Source organism: Elaeis guineensis, chromosome 15, assembly GCF_000442705.2.
Source record: "Elaeis guineensis isolate ETL-2024a chromosome 15, EG11, whole genome shotgun sequence".
Taxonomy (NCBI): domain Eukaryota; kingdom Viridiplantae; phylum Streptophyta; class Magnoliopsida; order Arecales; family Arecaceae; genus Elaeis; species Elaeis guineensis.
In genome coordinates this window covers 885,339-907,423 of record NC_026007.2, presented here as the reverse complement: position 1 = coordinate 907,423, position 22,085 = coordinate 885,339, and positions in this window count along the sequence as shown.

The following is a 22,085-nucleotide window of genomic DNA, read 5'->3' as shown; positions in this document are numbered from 1 at the left end:
AAAAGGAGGAGAAGAGTGGGGGTGTGCAAAAAAAAATTTGGAGAGAAAATCTAGGTGTGAGGAATCCTTGTGTGCAAGGTGAAGGTCTATATCCTTTCGAGAGAAAAAGAAAGAAAAGAAAGAAAAAGTTACACAGGGTTTCAGTGAGTTCTTTAGGGTTTCAGCCTGGAGTTCGGGAAGTGAGAAGGTGAGCTACGAGTGTCATGAGCCCACCAAATTTTAGGAAGATCTTCAACATCCTCTCAGACACATCTGCTAATAATCCAAAGCATCCAAAGAATCGACAGACATCGATCGAAGGAGTTCAATCAGCATCGGCCGTCGAAAGGGCTCTACAACGAGCTAGCACTCGTGAGGAGTCGATCAGATCGAAAGCTTCGTGTGGATGATCTGCAGAGACCAGACATGCTGTGTGGCTGCATTATGATAATCAGACTCTCTCGACGGTGATCAAATTACGGCGATCTACTACCCGCACAAAGGTATTGTGTTCTGAACAATTACAGTAAAGTGTTTACTATTCAAATTCAATTTTAAATTTAAATGCATGCATGCTATATATCATATTTAGATCCTAGTGTAGGATAAATTTTTATTAATTAATTAATTAATTAATAATTTTCACTATAAAATAGTGATTTTGAAAAAAGTTTTAAAATTATCATTTGACCCCTGCACTGATTTTCGCCACAAATGGTATCAGAGTGGGTTCTTAGATATGATACATATATTTGTATGCGTAGATTAAGTTGTAATCTAAAAGTTTACAATTTGAAATTTGAAATTTAAAATTTAAAATTTGAATTTTGAAAGTTGTTCGAAATTCAAAATTTAAAAATTTGAAATTCAAAATTTAAATTTGAATTTTCAAATTTGAAATTCAAATTTAAAATTTAAAAATTTAAAATTTGGTTGAAATTTCAAATTTGAAATTCAAAATTTAAAATTCAAAATTTGAAATTCAAAATTTAAAATTCAAAATTTGAAATTTGTTTGAAAATTTGAAATTCAAAATTTAAAATTTGAAATTTGAAATTTAAATTTTAAAATTGTATATTTAGATATACTTGATCCAAGTAGCAAGTAATCGAATTGGGTTGGTTGCCATGGCCATCCGGTCATAGGAGAAAAGTAGGGTTTAAAGGCCCTCTCCTCCCATTCGATGGGGTCTCCTATGGCGGTAGGGGTGCCACTGAATTATATTCCATGCAGATGAAGCAGCGAAAGGAATTAATTGTATAGGTTCAATTGTAAAATTTATCATGAATATGTTAGAATAGATCTAAAAGAATATTCATGATTTATTTTGATTGAGTTATTTTCTGTTATATAATTAGCAATAGGATTGCTATTTATGAAATGTGCTGATCTATTTGTGAAATGAGTCAACATATTTGGTGAACAAAAATAAAACCTTTCAAATTTAAAATTATTTTCAAAATCCAAACCCTGACCATCAGCCCAAATACTTAATTAAAAGAATTAAGTATTGTCTAGTAGGTCTAGAATTGTGAATTAAGACCTAAGATAATTGCATAAACTTGTGGGTCAATGGGTTAGATGGATTAGGTCCATAATTGGGTTAGACCTAAGGTTAGCTTAAAGAAATGGACTAAATTAGAGTAATTGGTCAAATCTAATCAAAAGTTGAATTAGATTGGTCAAGGATACTCTAGACTCAACTCCAATAGTTGTAGTTGAATGGGTCCATGTCTTTAACCAGACCAAGATGGACTTAATTCATGGCTATGCGGTGGAACCCTATTTACTAAGTTGATCAAATTAAAACTAATGAACCGGTTGGTGTCTAAGGTAAGTTTGGCAGTTTGACCAGTGGTTTTTAAGGGGAGCTACTCGCAATGATTCGATCTCTGACGAGTTAATGGCTTATCCCCACCACTGATCTCACTTACCTGGCCAACCTGGTGAATTAGGTTTTGATTAGATCACTTGGTGATTAGGGCTCACCCATATCATTAGGTAAATCAGTGTGACTGATTTAGGTGCTCCTAATGCCAGCTTTAATTAAATCTTTTTTAATCTGACTTGGTGAAGTCAGTGGGAGGATTGAAATTGGCTGGATATTTTCTTCTCTTCGATTCTTTAATAAAATCCTCAAAAATTATTAGGTCCCTAAAAATGATTAAGTTATATTGATAACTAAATCATAGCCTCCCATTAAGTGAGTGATAATGAGTCCATTAGTTTAATAATCATTGGAGGCCCAAAGGCCTGGTGCTTATTGACTAATGAATTATCATTCATAATATGATAATTTGGTTTGAGTCTTTCTGATGGTGGTCAGGTTGGCGGCCAAAGCGGGCCTGATCATTTATTTATTCGATTCACCAAATCAAATCATGTTAATGGTTGGACCTAACCAGATCTTTTCAGTGGAGGCCAAAGCCTACTGATTAGGTTCTAGGGTAAAATCAATTATTAGAAGTTGTTTAGAGAAACAACTGGTTATAAACCTACCCATAGATGCACATGGGTTGACCAACCAAAGTTGGGCTCGTGTGTAGTCTGTATGGATTCTAGTACCCACTAAGAATTAAAGTAATTCCTCAAATTGGAGGTTGAGGCTACCAATTCTGAAAATACTAGAAGAAACTTTAGACTAAAGTCCAAGTCTTTAGTATTAATAATTTATGTACTAATATAGGTCTGATTTTTCTTTATGCAGCTATGGCCACTACCCTATCGCACCGATCATTATTAGATAATGACAAGCTCATGGGACCTAATTTCGATAGTTGGTATCGAAAATTAAAAATCATCCTTGAGCATGAGCGGATCCTTTATATAGTAACGGATCCGGCACCTGAGGAGCCAGCCCTGAACGCTAGAGGGATGGTCCGAGATACTTACCAGAAGTGGCTCAACGACCGCACCACCGTTCGGTGCATTATGCTGGCATCAATGAATGATGAGTTCAGTCGTAGGTTCGAGAACGCCCAACCACAGGAGATACTTCAAATGTTGAACGACTCCTTTGGCACGCTGACGACGTTGAAAGGCACAAAACTAGTTATGCCATTTTCAATTCGGATGAGGGATGGAGCCTCAGTCACTGATCATGTACTGTACATGATCGAAATGATTGAGCACCTAAATAAACTGAGCTTTCCCTGCATGAGCAGCTCGGTAAGGATGCAATCCTTAATTCTCTGCCCAAGTCCTACCTTCTCTTCCTTACTCATTTTCGAATGACAAAGCCTGTAGTGAACTACCATGGCTTGTTGGGGTTGCTGCAGAACTTTGAGAAGGACCACCAGCTCCATAAGGAGTCGGTGAATGTTGTGGGAGGGTCTTCTTCTGGTCGTCGACCCTTTAAAAAGGAAAGAAGAATAAAAAGAAGAAGAATAAGAAGGTGCAACCAAAGTAGGTGATTATGAATCACTTCCAACCTGTGAGTTCTGTCTTCTTGATAAAATGACCAAGTCACCTTTTATTGAAAAAGGTGAGCGAGCCAGTGAACTCTTGGGTCTGGTACATTTGATGCATGTGGACCCATGAGCTCAAGTGCAAGAGCTGGATATTTCTACTTCATAACCTTCACAGATGACCTATCGAGGTATGGATATGTCTATTTAATGAAACATAAGTTGGAGTCGTTTGAAATATTCAAACTATTTTGAAATGAGGTAGAAAAATAAACTGGAAAGTATATTAAAACTCTTCGATCTGATCGAGGAGGTGAATACCTTTCCAATGAATTTCTGAATATCTTGGAGAGAATGAGATTCTCTCTCAATGGACTCCTCTTGGAACACCACAGCATAATGGTGTATCTGAAAGGAGGAATGGACCTTGTTGGACATGGTTCATCCATGATGGGTTTGCTGGTCTGCCGATCTTCCTCTGGGGATATGCGCTCGAATCGGCTTGTTACCTTCTAAATAGAGTTTTGAGTAAGTCTGTAACCAAAATGCCATATGAGATATGGATAGGACGTAAGCCAGTACTCTCGCATCTTAAGGTTTGAGGGTGTCCGACTTATGTTAAACGTTAATTACGGACAAGCTAGGACCTAGGTCTGACAAGTGTAATTTTATAGGATACCCAAAAGAGACCAAAGGATATTATTTCTACCTGGCTGATGAGCAAAAGGTGTTTGTCAGCCTTAAGACAATCTTTTTGGAAAAAGAGTTCCTTGTGAAGGGACTGTTGCCTCTAAGGTCGAACTTGACGAAATTCGACAGGTAAAAATCCGACGCAAGTTGCTGAACCTGAACCGGATTTGATTAGATCAGATCCGGAGCCCATTGTTCAAGCACCCTTAAGGCGTCTGGTAGAGTACCACGTCAACCGGACAGATACTATGGTTTCTTGATCCAGACGATGATCCTATAAACTTGATGAAAATGATGAGGATCCGATCACCTACATGGATGCAATGCAGAGACCCACTCTGAGAAATGGCTAGAGGCCATGAAATCCAAAATGGAGTCCATGAAGGTCAACGATGTGTGGACATTGGTTGACCCACCCGAAGGAGTAAAACCCATAGGGTGTAAGTGGGTCTTCAAGAGGAAGAGGGCGCAGACGGAAAGGTGAAAACCTATAAAGCCCGTCTGGTTGCCAAGGATATCGTCAACGTTATGGTATAGACTATGAGAGATATTTTTCCTGTGGCAATGCTCAAATCCATTCGGATTATGCTTGCGATAGCTGTCCATCTGGACTATAAATCTGGCAGATGGATGTGAAGACAGCTTTTCTAAACGAGAGCTGACAAAGAGGTGTATATGATACAACCTGAAGGATTCACATCCACAGATGAGTCTAAGGTGTGCAGACTATAGAGGTCCATTTATGGACTTAAGCAGGCATCCCGGAGTTGGAACATATGTTTTGCTAAGATGATCAAGATGTATGGCTTCGTTAAGAACGGAGAAGAGCCCTGCATTTATAAGTGGGCTAATGGTCCAGTAGTAGTATTTTTGTATTGTATTGGATGATATTCTCTTAATCGAGAATGATGTCCTGCATTACAGGGAATAAAGATTTGGCTGCCGTCACAGTTCTCCATGAAGGATTTGGGAGAAGCTTCCTACATCCTAGGGATGAGATCTATAGGGATAGATCTAAAAGGTTGCTTGGTTTATCCCAGTCTACGTACATAGATACTATGCTGAAGAGGTTCAGCATGGAGAATTTCAAGAAAGACTATCTACCGATAGGCCATGGAATTTCTCTCTCGAAGAGGGATTGTCCGACAACACCTCAAGAGAGAGAGCGTATGGGTAGGATTCCATATGCTTCGGCAGTGAGATCTATCATGTACGCCATGATATGTACACGACCAGATGTGGCATACTCACTAGGGATAGTGAGTAGATACCAATCTGATCCAGGGGAGAATCACTAGAAGGTTGTTAAAACCATCCTGAAGTATTTAAGAAATACTAAGGATCAGTGGCTTGTTTATGGTGAATTGGACTTGAAACTTATAGGGTTTTACAGACTCTAGTTTCCAGTCTAATCACGATGACAGCAAAAGTGTGTCGGGATTTATTTTTACCCTTAATGGTGGGGCTATCTGCTGGAAGAGTTCCAAGCAACACATAGTGGCTGATTCAGTTTTTGAGGCAGAGTATGTCGCTGCATCAGATGCTGCAAAGAAGCGATGTGGCTGAGAAAATTCATCATCGAGCTCAAAGTAGCACCCTCCCTTGTTGGTCCAGTTCTGCTCTACTGTGACAGCTCTGGAGCCATTGCTCAGGCGAAGGAACCCAAGGGACACCAGCGGACGAAGCATATTCTGCGCTGCTACCATCTCATCTGAAAAATTATGGATCGAGGTGACGTCGATCTTCAAAAGATCGACGGAAAGGAGAACCTGGCCGACCCATTCACTAAAGTCATTACGATGAAGGAGTTCGACGACTACAAGTCGAAGATGGGTATTAGATACTACACCGATTGGCTTTAGGCCAAATGAGAGATTGTTGGGAATAGTATCCCAAAGCTAATCGTCAGCTTGTTGACGGTTGTGCTCTTTTGTATATATACATGAATTATGAATTAATAAAAATTATTTTGATTTTTTTTATCACAAAATATTTCATCTTCTAATGAACTCCTATATTGTGGTGAAGTCCTTAGGACTATTTAGACTCGACAAAGGAGGATTTGTCGTTTAGTCCTTAAATCTATTCACGATCAAATGATACGTTGCTACCAAGGACGACAATGTTTATCAAGCATAGGTCGTTGTGTGCTATATAGGATGGCTGTCCTCTTAACCAAAGAGTGTGAGACACTGGTATGGCATACAGGTGAGATGTAAGGTACATCTGCACTGAACATGACCGACTCCGGAGCTATTTCTACTGTCAAGATTTTTTCCGATGGAATATGGGTATAAATTCCCTCCGACCTGAGACCACCACGGTGACTTGCAAGCAACTCACTGTACTTAGGCATTGGACTACCTGAATTTCTAATTCAGTGACGGAAGGCTGCTGGGTGTAGTTAAGTACTTGACTTGTCGGTGCGTATGCCAAGATGGGATTGACCACTCCAGTTTAAGAGCTATGTACAGTCATGTTTCAATTTAGCAAAATCTTGGCCAAGGTAGTCCTAGTGAGGAGTCACAGGACTGTTTGAATTGAGCACGATTCGGATGATCTGATCAAAGTTGACAGTTTAACCCTGAGTCATCCTAAACACAGGGTCAAAAGGATGAATTATATAGTAACTATATTCACATAGGTTCTGAGTGTTACGATTGCGACTATTCGACCTATCCGAATATCGAGTACCATTGCTAGATGGTCACTTCGATTAGTACAGGAATTGATTCCTGTGCTACCGGCTTAGGTTCGAACCTGCGGGGTCACACACATTAGAGGTTCCTATCTGATCTGATAGCTGGTGAAGAGTCTTCATATCTGAGATTCTGTGATCAAGAATCAGGATTCTCTGATCATGAATTCCACATATTTTGGGTACCGAGCTCAAGAGTCCCACTAGTTTAGGACTCTTCGATCAGGGTTACATATCGATGAATTCTGATGCCCGATTACCCATCGGATTTGAACTCAATATTTATGAGAGATTTAATTAATGATTTGATTACTAATTAACTCAATTTAATTGAGTAATTAATTTTGGATCAAGTCTAATTAAATTAGATTCAGTTGGGTTTGACCCGATTAGGTTAAGAGTTGACCTAATCGTCGAGATGGTTTGGTCCCTGATATGATCAGGGGTTGGGCTTAATCAATTCTTGATTTGATTAGAATTTTATTGAGTCTAATTAAGCCTAATTAAGTTGGGTTTAAATTAGTCTAATTGGGCCTAACTTATTTGGTTCAATTAGGTTGGTTTAAATAATGAAACCACCTTGACCCATTCTCCCTGCGCCACCTCACTTCCACTACGCCCATTTGAATTCACGAGAAGGAAGTTCTCATGAATTTTTCTTCATGCAAAGCCCTCCTCATGCCCTACTTTAATGTACCAAATGAGTGGATAAGGATGATTAGTTGACCATTCAAATTCAAAACAAAGTTTGAATTTGAATGAGCAATCAATCTTAGCGCCTTGACCTTATCCTCTTTTAATGCCCCATTTATTACACGAAAAATATTTCTCATGAAATCACTCATGCACAAATTAAGCCATGCCCTCCTCTTCTCACGCCTTAGTGGATAGGAATAAATTGATTTCCATTTGAATTCAAAATTTGATTTGAATTCAAATATCAATTACTCATCTTTATCCTCTCACGTGGATAAGACGTTTGACATTGTTTTAAAAGGAGGAGAAGAGTGGGGCGTGTGCAAAAAAAAATTTTGGAGAGAAAATCTGGACATGAGGAATCCTTGTGTATAAGATGAAGGTCTATATCCTTCGAGAGAAAAAGAAAGAAAAGAAAGAAAAAGTGTACGCAGGGTTTCAGTGAGTTCTTCAGGGTTTCAGCCTAGAGTTCGGAAAGTGAGAAGGTGAGCTACGAGTGTCGTGAGCCCACCAAATTTTAGGAAGATCTTTAATATCCTCTCAGACATGTCTGCTGATGATCTGGAGCATCCAAAGAATCGACAGACATCGATCGAAGGAGTTCGATTAACATCGACCGTCGAAAGGGCTCTACAACAGCTAGCACTCGTGAGGAGTCGATCAGACTGGGAGCTTCGTGTGGACGATCCGCAGAGGTCAGATACGCTGTGTGGCTGTATCGCGATGATCAGACTCTCTCGATGGTGATCAGATTGCGGCGATCTACTATCCGTATAAAGGTATTGTGTTCTGAACACATTACAGTAAAGTGTTTACTGTTCAAATTTAAATTTCAAATTTAAATATGTTGGGTGTAAAATCCCCCAAGTCGAAGTTCGTGTCATGAGTGACCCCTCAGGGATTCTACCGGCGCCCGACCTACGATGGTAGGAAGACTTGTCTGGACTCCTACGGGAGCCGAACTTCGTCTCCGACTCCAACTACAGGAAGGCTTCGTCCAGACTCCTACGGGAGCCGGACTCCGTCCCCGACTTCAGCAGCAAGAAGACTTCGTCCGGACTCCTACGGGAGCCAAACTTCGTTCTGACTCCAACTACAGGAAGGCTTCGTCCGGACTTCCTACGGGGGCCAGACTCCATCCCCGACTCAGCAGCAGGAAGACTTTGTTCGGACTCCTACGGGAGCTGAACTTCATCTCCGACTCCAACTACAGGAAGGCTTCATCCGGACTCCTACGGGAGCCGGACTCCATCCCCGACTTCAGCAGCAGGAAGATTTCATCCGGACTCCTACGGGAGCCGGACTCCGTCCCCGACTTCAGCAGCAGGAAGACTTCATCCGGACTCCTATGGGAGTCGAACTTCGCCTCCGATTCCAACTATAAGAAGGCTTCCTCCGGACTCCTACGGGAGCCGGACTCTGTCCCTGACTTCAGCAGCAGGAAGACTTTGTCCGGAACTCCTACGGGAGCCAGACTTCATCTCCGACTCCAACTACAGGAAGGCTTCGTCCGGATTCCTACGGGAGCCGGACTCCGTCCCCCGACTTCAGCAGTAGGAAGATTTTATCCGGACTCCTACGGGAGCCAGACTTCGCCTCCGACTCCAACTACAGGAAGGCTTCATCCGGACTCCTACGGGAGTCGGACTCCGTCCCCGACTTAGCAGTAGGAAGACTTCATCCGGACTCCTACGGGAGTCGGACTTCGCCTCTGACTCCAACTACAGGAAGGCTTCATCCGGACTCCTACGGGAGCCAGACTCCATCCCCGACTTCAGCAGCAGGAAGACTTCGTCCGGACTCCTACGGGAGCCGGACTTCGCCTCCGACTCCAACTACAGGAAGGCTTCATCCGGACTCCTACGGGAGCCAAACTCCATCCCTGACTTTAGCAGCAGGAAGACTTCGTTCAGACTCCTACGGGAGCAGACTTCATCTCCGACTTCAACTACAGGCAGACCTCGTCTGGACTCTTATGGGAGCCAGACTCCACCCACAACTTCAATCACAGGTAGGCTTCGTCCGGACTCCTCGGGAGCCGGACTCTGTCTCAACTTTGACTGCAGGAAGACTTCGTCCGAGCTCCACGGGAGCCGGACTTTGCCTCCGACTCCAGCTACAGTAGGCTTTGTTTGGACTCCCACGGGAGCCAGACTTCACCCTGAACTCCTGCTGAAGTCTGATCGAGATTCCTCGACAAATGATCCCATCCAGATTTCTGTGAAAATCAAACTCCAACTGAACTTCGACCGACAAGTCTGGACCCCTGGCAGGCCGCAGTACGGCCACGACTCTGCTCCACTCCTTGCGGCGGATCCTATGTGGCTCCATCACTCCCTGGCAGGCCGCAGTAACGGTCACGACTGCTGCCCACTCCCTACGGCGGATCCTACGCGGCTCCATCACTCCCTGCTAGGCCGCAGTAACGCCATGATTCTTACTCCTACTTCCTGCAACAATCCTGTGCAGTTCCACACTCCCTGGCAGTCACGACAACGGAGCCGCTCCACTCCCCGCAACTGATTCCATGTGGCGAGCCATGGTGACAGCCATGACTCCACCCCATTACTCTTCATGATAAATTCCTCCTGGCCCGTACGGCCCACGATGAGGCGATCATAACAGTCGCTATCAATCCTTTGCTCCCCCGTCTATAAAAGGGACCCCAGATACGTTATTCTCTAAGCTCAAAATTCTATCCCAAACTCTGCTAAAATTTCGTTCGAGCACTCCATTCTTTTGAGGCAGAGAACTGACTGAGCATCGGAGGTCTTGCCGGAGCAACCCCACCTCCGATTTAGACTTCTTTTGCAGGTCCCGACGGCGACCGACTCCCTCAACTCCAGCTTCTCCGTGCAGGGATTTTTGCACCAACAGATTGGCGCTAGAGGAAGGCGCTGTCTTCGAGTACCCTTTTCTTAAAGGAGCGCTCAACGGGACCACCTCGTCATCTTTCCGGCTTCCTCCTCCTTCCCCCACTAGATCCCGCCCGATGCCTTCTCGCGAGCATCCACACGGCGACCCACGCCTCCCGCCAGATCTCAGGCTCCGACCTCGCCTCCAGTTTCCCAGCCCCACATCCTCCGGCAACGCCGCCGGCATGAGCGTCGACAATCGGCCTCCGACGATTTCGCCAACACCATCTCGGAAGAATCCGACGGGGAGCGACCGCGTATTGGCCGGACTTCCCAAGCGGCAAAAGATCGAGGAATCCATAACTTTCACTGAAGAAGATGCTCAGGAGTTCAATTTCCTCATAACGATCGGTTGTAGTTTCCTTGAATATAGCTAATTACGACGTCCGCCGCATTCTTGTCGACAATGAAGTTCGGCCGATATTTTATTCTACGACGCCTTCTCAAGAATGTCCATCCTTGACGGCCATTTGAGGCGATTAGCTCCCTCTAGTAGGGTTACCGGATGCTGTCCCGTGGAGGGAGTGATAACTTTGACTGTAGCTGCGGGTCGATATCCAAGACAATCCAGGGCTCTGGTGAATTTTCTGGTGGTGAAGGCCGTCAGCCTACAACGCGATCCTCGACCGACCTGGCCTCAATGCTCTCCGAGCCATCGTGTCAACCTACCATTTGAAGTTGAAATTTCTACCAACCAGGGATCGAGAGGTCAGGGAGACCAAGCCCTGGCCAGACACTACTACAACATAGCCTTGCAAAGAAGCGACCAATCCGACCCCTGTCCAGTTGATGGGCTGGATGCCCGCGATGACCTCACTGAGGAGAGGGGCGGCCCAATCGAAGATCTGGTTTCGATCCCTTTGAACGATGGGAATGCGAGCATGTGGTGAAGATCGGCTCCAACCTAGGGAAGAGGTGCAGATGCATCTCATCGATTTTCTACGAAAGAATGCGACTTTTCGCTTGGGTTCCACAGACATCCGGGGATTGACACGAAGTCATGGAGCACCGCCTGGCGTCGATCCAAGCATCGACCGATGAAAGAGAAAATCCGAGGTCATGCACCAGAGAGGCAGAAAGCGATAGCCGAGGAAGTGGACAAACTCTGAAAGCCAGATTCATTAGGGAAGTCAATTATCCTGACTGGATTTCCAATTGTCCTAGTCAAAAAGGCAACGGCAAGTGGAGGATGTGCATAGACTTCAAAAAGCTGAATAAAGCCTGCCCAAAGGACAGCTACCCTCTGCCCAGAATTGATCAACTGGTGGATGCGACCTCGGGCCATGAGCTCCTCACCTTTATGGATGCATTCTCCGCTATAATCAAATCAGGATGGCACGAAGATGAAGAAAAGACTGCTTTCATTACTAACCATGCCTTTACTGTTACAGGGTCATGCCTTTCGGCCTCAAAAATGCAGGCGCAACCTACCAACGGCTGGTGAACAAAATCTTCAAGGAACAGATCGCCGCAATATGGAGTCTACGTGGACGACATGCTGTGAAAAGCAAATCTTCCATGAACCACTCGCCGACCTCGAGGAGGCCTTCGGCCCCTCGAAAATATAAGATGAAGCTGAACCCGACTAAATGTGCTTTCGGAGTGACCTCGGGGAAGTTCCTGGGCTTTATGGTATCGGGATGCGAATCGAAGCCAACCAGAGAAAATTTGGCCATCCAGGAGATGGCCCCCCGAAGTCGATAAAAGAGGTTCAGGCCTTACAGGAGGGTAGCAGCCCTGAATCGCTTCGTCGCGAGGTCGGCCGAACGGTGCTTACCCTTCTTCCAAACCCTCAAGCGGCCGAAGAACTTCTGTTGGACCCCTGAGTGCCAACAGGCGTTCGAAGAACTAAGGAGCTACCTCGGCTCACCTCCGCTGTTGGCGAAGCCAGAGCCTGGAGAGGAACTATTTTTATACCTGGCGTCTCTCCCATGGCTCTCGCGGCAGTCCTTGTCAAGGAAGAAGCAAAAGTCCAACGGCCGATCTACTACGTCAGTCGCATTGAGAGACCCGAACAGGTTACTAATTAAAAACTGACTTACGCCCTGTTGATTGCAGCCGGAGGCTCGACCCTACTTTCAAGGGCACACCGTAACACTGCTCACCGACCAACCGATCAAGGCGATTCTACACCGGCGGATGCCTCGGGAGGATGGCAAAATGGGCGATCGAGCTCACAGAATTCGACATCAACTATCGACCCAGGCCAGCAGTGAAGGCCCAGATATTGGCAGATTTCATAGTGGAGTGTACTATCCCAGAGGAGGCCGAACCTGAACAAGGTGAATTGACGGCCTGGAGTCCCGACCAAACTCCCCCAAAGAAGAAGAGATCCCTCTGGTTGCTTTTGGCCCTCTACGTGGAGGTCTTCCAACATGTCAGGCGCAGGCGGCCTGATCTTGATCAGTCCAGAGGGAATCGTCGGAGTACGCTCTGCGCTTCGAGTTCCCGCAACAAACAATGGAGCAGAATATGAAGCTCTGATCGCAGGACTGAAGATCGCCAAAGAGCTGGAGTAGATCGGCTCCAGGTCCACAGCGACTCCCAACTAGTAGTGGGACAAGTCAACAAAACTATGAAGCGCGGAGGACAGCATGGCTAATATCTTGAAAAGGTAAAGGAGCTCGTCCCCACCTTCAGTAGCTCAACATCAGGCAGATTCGAGGATGGAAAATACAGGGCCGACCTTCTCTCCAAGCTGGCAACGCTGGCTCCGCGAATTCCCAAGGGTGTTCTCTTTGAAGTTCTCAAGTGCCCGAGTACGGAAGAATCCGGCCCATGATGGAAATTGACCACGAGCCCACTGGATCGACCCACTGATAACATATCTCAGAGATGGGTTCTCCCCCAGGATGCAAAAGAAGCTCGGAAGCTCAGAAATCAAGCCTCCCGATACATCCTTTATGAGGGCAAGTTGTACAAGAGATCATACTCTTTGCCCCTTTTAAAATGTCTCCGGCCTTCGGAAGCTGACTACGCCTTGTGGGAGGTGCATGAAGGAATCTGCGGAAGCCATCTGGGGCTAGATCTTTATCCCACAAGTTGCTCCGCCAAGGATATTACTGGCCGACGATGCATCATGACTCGATTGAATACGTCAGAAAGTGTGACCGATGTCAGAGATATGCCAACATCCAGAGACAGCCCGCCACCGAGCTTACACCCTTGAGTGCCCCATGGCCTTTGCGCAATGGGGGATGGACATCCTTGGACCCTTTCCCATGGCGTCGGGGCAGAGGAAGTTCCTCCTGGTAGCGATTGACTACTTCACCAAGTGGGTCGAAGCCGAACCACTGGCAAAAATCACAGAAGCTAAAGTGCAAGATTTCGTCTGGAAGTCAATCGTTTGCAGGTTCGGTCTGCCAAGAACCCTAATCACTGATAACGGGGCAGTTCTGGGAGCAAGATTCGTCGAATTCTGTGAAGATCTAAATATCTCCCACAACTTCACATCAGTAGCCCATCCTCAGGCGAACGGCGAAGCTGAAGTGACCAACAGAACCCTCTGCAAGGGATCAAGACAAGGCTCGAAAAGCGAAGGGAACTTGGGCAGACGAACTTTATCATGTGCTGTGGGCGTATCGAACTACCCAAAGACTGCCCACGGGGAGACCCCCTTTGCTTTAGCCTTCGAATGGAGGCTGTTATCCCAATTGAGCTTAAACTCCCGTCGGCGCGAGTCATGGCATTCAACGAACATCACAATTCGCAAGGTCTTAAAGCCAACCTCGACTTACTGGAAGAAAAGCGGGAGGTAGCTCAAGTTCGGATGGCAGCCTACAGACAGAAAGTCGCCGCTATTACAATTCTCGGGTCAAGAATAAAGTCTTTAGAGCAGGAGATCTAGTGCTTCGACGAGCCGCTGTCTCGCAACCTCAGGATCGAGGGAAGCTCGCCCCAAACTGGGAAGGCCCGTATGAAGTCAAAGAAGTAGTCCGGCCCGAAACTTATTACCTCAAGGAGCTCGGAGGAGCAGACCTCCGCGACCATGGAGCTCGAAAAACTACGAATGTATTACCGATAACTTTATTTTAAATAAAAGTTGCATATCTACATGTCTCCTCCTTGGCACAAGCCTATATCGACAGGACAGTCAAAACAAACCGTGTCGGAAGCGGGAGGAGAACTTCGTCTCGACAAAGTCGAAGGCCCGTTCTCTTTAGACCGGATGGGGGGAGAGGCCAAGCAACGCCCATATGTGCCCCCACAGCCCTGTTAGGGACAGGAGGAGAACCTCGCCCTAACTTGAGCAAAGTCGAAGGCCCGGTTCTCTTTAGACCGGATGGGGGGAGAGGCCAAGCAACGCCCATATGTGCCCCCACAGCCCTGTTAGGGACAGGAGGAGAACCTCGCCCTAACTTGAGCAAAGTCGAAGGCCCGGTTCTCTTTAGACCGGATGGGGGAGAGGCCATGCAACGCCCATATGTGCCCCCACAGCCCTGTTAGGGACAGGAGGAGAACCTCGCCCTAACTTGAGCAAAGTCGAAGGCCGGTTCTCTTTAGACGGATGGGGGGAGAGGCCCTGCAACGCCCATATGTGCCCCCACAGCCATGTTAGGAACAGGAGGAGAACCTCGTCCTAACATGAGCAAAGTCGAAGGCCCGTTACACCTAGACCGGATGGGGGGAAAGGCCCAGCAGCGCCCATATGTGCCCCTACAGCCGCGTTAGGGACAGGAGGAGAACCTCGTCCTAACCAGAGCTGAAACCTGTTACGACATAAATAGGGGAAGAACCTCACCCCGACACCAATTAAGGTCTGGTCATTCAAGACCAGATGGAAAAAAGGAGACCTTCCCAGCGGCCCCTTCGCAAGAAGACTTCGTCCGGACTCCTACGGGAGCGGACTTCGCCCTCGACTTTATGCAGAAGACTCTCCGACTCCTACGGAGCGGACTTCGTCCCCGACTTTCAACCGCAAGAAGACTCTCCGGACTCCTACAGGAGCCAGACTTCGCCCCCAACTCCAATTGCAGGTAGACTCACCGATCCTACGGACCGGACTCGTCCCTAACTCTGGTTGCAGGAAGACTCTGCCCGGACTCCTACGGGAGCCGGACTCCCGCAACCCCACCAAGAGCAGAGGGAAAAATCCCACTCGAAAAAGAAAAAGGGGAAAGGGGAGAGGAGTTAAAAAGGAAAGCGATGGACTACGTCAGCGACGAATGGAAAACAAACAGCATCAAAGATGCAGAGAACCTCTCTCAGCAGGGATTGGGGTTCTTATCAAGAACCCCAGCTTTCTCTCAACGCAAGTCGAGATAAGATGACTTCCTCAGGGTGACGAGAAGCTCAGACCTCCGAGCTCGAGCCCTGATGGGGGGCGCCAAACCGAGCGGCCCCAGGCAAATCTGCGGCCATGGACGAAAGGATGGGTCGATGCGATGGCAATCGGGTACCTCCGAACGATGCAAAGGCCGAAAGAAGCTCGCAAGCGACAATTCAACACATGAGTAAAAGAGGTAGCAAAAATTTCTTCTCATATTATTTATTAAATATATTAAGCCATTAAGGCTGAAGAAGAAGGATAACTGGAAAGGCGAGCCGACGTGGCAACAACCAGTAACCTCCGGACGATGTCAAAAAAAAAAAAAAAAAAAGAGAAAGAGAGAGAAGGAATACAACAATAACAATGGTAAAGGAAAGAAGTTCGGCAGGCAGCAATTCGACGCAAAGTGCGGACGAAGTAACAAAATCTCCTTCTCATTTTTCGATTAACAAGATGTACGTTACAAGACCCGGAGGGCCAGAAAAAGAAGACATTACTACAAGACTCGAAAGGAATACACCGGAGACCACTTCAAGCTGTCGACTTCTCTTCCCGTTCGTCCTTCTCAGCAGTATTTTCCAGTGCGTGTGATAAACCTCTCGGCTCTCGCCCCCTGCCTCGTTCCGCTCCATCGCGAAACCCCAACCCTAGGGGAAAAGGATGGGATAGAATTCAGGGGCAGCGAAGGCAACGGCAGCGGCGACGACGACCTGCATCAAGAAGAACCGAGGTACCTCGGAGGCCGCGATGGCGCCGGAGGCATGCGCCACCACCGTGTGCTCCACGACAACCACCATCCTAGGTACTCCGCAAGGTCGGCATGCGCTACTTCCACCATCCCCCAACAAGTTCTACTGCCCCACCGTCGGCCCGACCGCTTCTGGTCCCTCGGCCCCGACGACGTCAAGAATCCCGCCACAGCTTGTGACGACAACTCTGCCCCCTTGACCGGTGTCGCCCCGTTCAGCTACTCCAAAATTCTCGGCGGAACGCCCTCACCGGTTGTCCCCGTTATTAAACCCCTGTTGTTGAAGGAATTCTCCCTCGAGCCCCCTTTAAGGCGACGGAACCCTCAGTGACAGTTTGACAGCGGAGAACTCGCAGGCCGCTGTTTCCTCCTCACACTCCTCTTGGTCCGTGGCATCCTCTCGAGGTTGGCCTCCGGGGGGGGCCCCGACGGGAGAACCCCTCGGAGAGGCTCGGGGGACTGAAGACGGCGGGAGCCGGGGATGGCAAAGACTGGTGCGAAGGGCGCTCGGAGTCGAAAAGGGCACCATGGAGTGGCTGAGTGGCTAAACTCTCAGGCGAAGAAAGGTGTCGACCCTCAGGCGAAGTGAAGCCCCTGGAGGAAAGGCGGGGGCTTAAATAAGCAACGGGGCCTGGCGCAGTTATGGTGGCAGATATCCCTAGGTCAACCAGTGCCCGCCACGTGTCCCACTCACCGCGGCATAGGGCTGACCGTTGCGGACCATTATGGCATGACGCTTAGGATTAGCCCTGGTGGGAGTTTCGAAAGGACTCTTCGGATCGCCCTAATCGAAAAAAGGCTCCAGCACGCGCGCATTAAATGCCAAGATTTTCGAGGGCGGTCGTGTGCAGAATTCAAGGAAACGACTTCGCTGTGAAAATTTTTTGTACTTCCTTCGATCGAAACTCAAACTCGAAAGTAGGGGGACTGGTGTTGGGTGTAAAACCCCCCCAGCGAAGTTCGTGTCAGGAGTGACCCCTCGGGATTCTACCGGCGTCCGACCTACGACGGCAGGAAGACTTGTCGGACTCCTAGGAGCGACTCTCCGACTCACCAGGAAGCTCGTCGGACTCCTACGGGAGCCGGACTCCGTCCCTGACTTCAGCAGCAGGAAGACTTCGTCCGGACTCCTACGGGAGCCGGACTCCTCCACTCGACTAAGGAAGGCTTCATCCGGACTCCTACGGGAGCCGGACTCCTCCCCGACTTCAAGCAGGAAGACTTCGTCCGGACTCCTACGGGAGCCGGACTCTCTCCAACTCCACTACAGGAAGGCTTCGTCCGGACTCCTACGGGAGCCGGACTCCATCCCCGACTTCAACAGCAGGAAGACTTCGTCCGGACTCCTACGGGAGCGGACTCCTCTCCACTTCGACTCAGGAAACTTCGTCCGGACTCCTACGGGAGCCGGACTCATCTCGACTTCAACTACAGGAAGGCTTCATCCGGACTCCTACGGAGCCGACTCCATCCCCGACTTCAGCAGCAGGAAGACTTCGTCCGGACTCCTACGGGAGCCGACTCATCTCCGACTCCAACTACAGGAAGCTTCTCCGGACTCCTACGGGAGCCAGACTCCTCCCGACTTCACGCAGGAAGACTTCGTCCGGACTCCTAGGGAGCCGGACTCGTCTCGACTCCACTACAGGAAGGCTTCGTCCGGACTCCTACGGGAGCCGACTCCTCCCCGACTTCAGCAGCAGGAAGACTTCGTCCGGACTCCTACGGGAGCCGGACTCCTCTCCGACTCAACTACAGGAAGGCTTCGTCCGACTCCTACGGGAGCCGGACTCCTCCCCGACTTCAGCAGAGGAAGACTTCGTCCGGACTCCTACGGGAGCCGAACTTCTCCTCCGACTCCAATACAGGAAGGCTTCGTCCGGACTCCTACGGGAGCCGGACTCCATCCCCGACTTCAGCAGCAGGAAGACTTGTCCGGACTCCTACGGAGCCGGACTCCATCTCCCTACTGCAGGAAGTCGTCCGACTCTACAGGGACTTCACTACTCACACAGGAAGGCTTCGTCCGGACCCTACGGGAGCCGGACTCCTTCCCTGACTTCAGCAGAGAAAGACTTCGTCCGACTCCTACGGGAGCCGACTTCACTCTGACTCCAGCTACAGGTAGGCTTTGTCCGGGTTCCACGGGAGCCAGAGACCTGAACTCCTGCTGAAGGTCTCGATCGAGATTCCTCGACAAATGATCCCCATCCGGCTTCTGCAGAAATCAGACTCCAACCAAACTTCGACCGACAAGTCTGGACCCTCTGGCAGGCCGCAGTAATGCCACACTCTGCTCCACTCCCGCGGGGATCCTACGCGGCTCCATCACTCCCTGGCAGGCCGCAGTAATAGCCACAACTCTGCTCCACTCCCACGCGGATCCTACGCGGCTCCATCACTCCCTGGCAGGCCGCAGTAACGGCCACGATTCTACTCCACTTCCTGCAACGGATCCTGTGCAGTTCCACCACTCCCTGGCGAGTCGCGATAACGGACGCCCTCCACTCCCTGCAACTGATTCCACGTGGCGAGCCATGGTGACAGCCACGACTCCACCCCATTACTCTTCATGATAAATTCCTCCTGGCTCGTACGGCCCATGACGAGGCGATCATAAACAGTCGCTATCAATCTTTTGCTCCCCCGTCTATAAAAGGGGACCCCAGATACGTTATTCTCTAAGCTCTATTTTCTATCCCAAAACTCTGCTAAAATTTCGTTCGAGCACTCCATTCTTGTTGAGACAGAGAACTGACTTGAGCATCGGAGGGTCTTGCCGGAGCAACCCCACCTCCAGTTTAGACTTCTTTTGCAGGTCCCGACGGCGACCGCGACTCCCTCGACTCCAGCTTCTCCGACGCAGATGGATTTTTGCACCAACAAAATGCATGCATGCTATATATCATATTTAGATCCTAGTGTAGGATAAATTTTATTAATTAATTAGATTAATTAATAATTTCACTGTAAAATAGTGATTTTGAAAAAGTTTTAAAATTACCATTTTACCCTGCACTGATTTTCTCCACAAGTTTGACCATGTGAAAGGTGAGGGTAGAGGATCTGCTGGTACAAATAGGATTGGATTCGACCTTGAAGGATGGCTCGAAGGGATGACTAACAAGCAATGGGTATCCTTGGAGAAAAGGGCATGTGCCACGATTAGGACTTATTTGGTGGATGAGGTGTTGTATGGCATGTTAGTGGAGAGATCATCCAGAGGTTTGTAGTCAAGGTTGCACATATCGTACATAGGGAAGAACATGTGTAACAAGTTGATGATGAAGAAGCAATTGTACAGCTTTCGGATGCAAGAGGACGAGGATGTTGTAGTACGCATTCAATGGTTTGATCAGATGAGCATAGATTTACTAAACATTGGGGTGGATTTTGAAGAGGAGGATAAGAGCTTGTTGTTGTTGTACTCGCTACCCAGGAGCTTCGATTTGTTGGTGACGATGCTGCTGTATGGTAAGAAGACACTGGTGTATGAGGAGATCGTGTCAGTGCTCGGTCCAATGAGCAGTGGAAATGGCAGATGAAGAGGGAGGTCTTCCAGGAGAGTCTTGTGGCTTCAGAGAGGGCTAAGAGTGGGAAGATAAAAAGCGAGCAGGTGGGGCAAAAAGTCCAAGAAAGGCAGTAAGGAGGCTAGGAAGTACTTTAAGTATGGTGAAGCAGGGCACTTTAAGTGGGAGTGTCCACTTTGGAAGAAATGCAAGGTAGGAGAAAGGAAAGACTCGAATTTCATTAGTTCAGTCATTGAATCAGAAGAGTCAGATGAGTTCTTAGTAATTTCGGAGGAGCCTGTGGGGTGCAGAGGATCCGAAACAGCTTCGGAGGGGTCTACGGAGTGCGAAGGGTCTGAAGGGGCAACAATGGTGATCGAGGTACAACAGCAGGCTCAATAGAGCAGCATTGGATGGTTGGCCTCGTGAGTTGGGTACAGAGTCAATTTTTGTGGTGTCAGGAGGACTTCGGTTCAGGTAGAGTATCGGACAGAGGTGACTTCACAAGAGGAGAGGGGTTTGGCACGAGTTCAGAGCGGAGGGGTGTAAGAGGAGGAGCAATATCCCAATACCAATGCCAGGACTGCACAGTGCCAGGTAGAGTGGAGTGTGCAGATGAAGAGGCATGGCTCTGAGAAAACTGTGTTAAGTGGAGCATCAGGTGCAGCAAGTGCCAGTTTAGGAATGCTACGGTTTCTCCAGAAAAATCCAAAACAAGTGGTGCAGCTGCCAAGCAGAAAGGAGCCTACAAATTCTAAGGTGGTGCCAAGAAACAAGCAAAGGTCTTCACCTGTAGAGGTGGTCATCCCACAGATCTCAAAGGGAGCTCAAAGGCTGAAAAAGGTTGGCGGTGGTAAGGATGTTCGCACAAAGGGTTGTCTGGGCATGTAACGATAGCAGGATCATGCAGGAAGATATTACTAGGTGTGCCCAGACTTGGGGGCACCAAAGTGGAGATTGTAGGAGTTGATATGGTTTTTCCAAGCCTTAGGAGGTCACAAGAGAGGAGTCAGTGTGTTGGCTCTGGGAGACTAAAACTGGTGTGGTCCTAGGGCTAGGATAGGAGTGGTCCTAGGATGAAGGTATCTATAAACTTGAGGTTCAGGTGTTGAAGATCTTGAGGGGCTTGGTTGGTGCTGTGAAAACTTGGAGACACAAGGTAGAGCAAGGAACTAGAGCTAGGGATGCAGCTACGAAGAAGAAGCAGTTTTAGGGTAGCCAAGTCGATTCGATTTCAAGCGAGTTGACTCGATCTCAGTTAGAGTCGACTTGGTTCCAGGCGAGTCGACTCGATCTTAGTCTAAGTCGACTCGATCTTAGAGGAACAACCAGACAGAGAGCTATGTTTCATCGATACGCAGGTGGCACACAATCGAGTCGACTTAAATTCAAGTTGAGTCGACTCAAATGCAGGTGAGTCGATTCGATCTTAGTTGGAGTCGACTAGATTTTTGCGAATAGAGCTATACAAGTTTTTTGTTTGAGCCTAGGGTCGGGTTTGATCCTAGGGGTCTTAAGGTTTGGTTTGAGAGATCTTAAAGGGGCTAACTCAGGGTTTGGATTAGAATTAAGTCCATGGGATATATGGGTTAGTATAGGGAGTTTTTTGAGCTCAGGTTGTTTAACCTATTATAATTAGTATATATACAGGTCTTGTAATACCAAGAAAAAGAGAGAATAAACAAAGAGTTTTTTCTCCTGAAACCCTAGCCCTCTCTCTCTCACATTTTCTAGTCTCTAGCTAGGATTTCACACCAAGGATCATCCGTGATCCAATCAAGGCTTTCGCATTTTCTTTTCTCTCTTCTCTATTTTGCTGGATTAACACCCAGATTCTACGCAAGACATTGGTCCATAGCTGATATCGGAGCGGTACCAAGTTTCAACATGTTCTCCCTCTCCGACGCTTTCTAACTTAAGTATCGGAGGGACTCCAATTGGAGAAACCCCCATTTTCTTGTCCCGCACAAGCGAACTTTCTTGTAAGTGTCCGGAGTCCAGACTCGTGCCTGCCTACTCCAGCTAGGTAGAAGATTTGAGCTGACCTTTCATGTCACACCTCGTCAAAGAAGTGTAGCGACAAATATTATCTAAAATATCTAATTGATATAGTTATTATTTACTGGGCTATGGAGCTCATGATTTCTCTTTTATTTTTAGATTCTGATACTTAG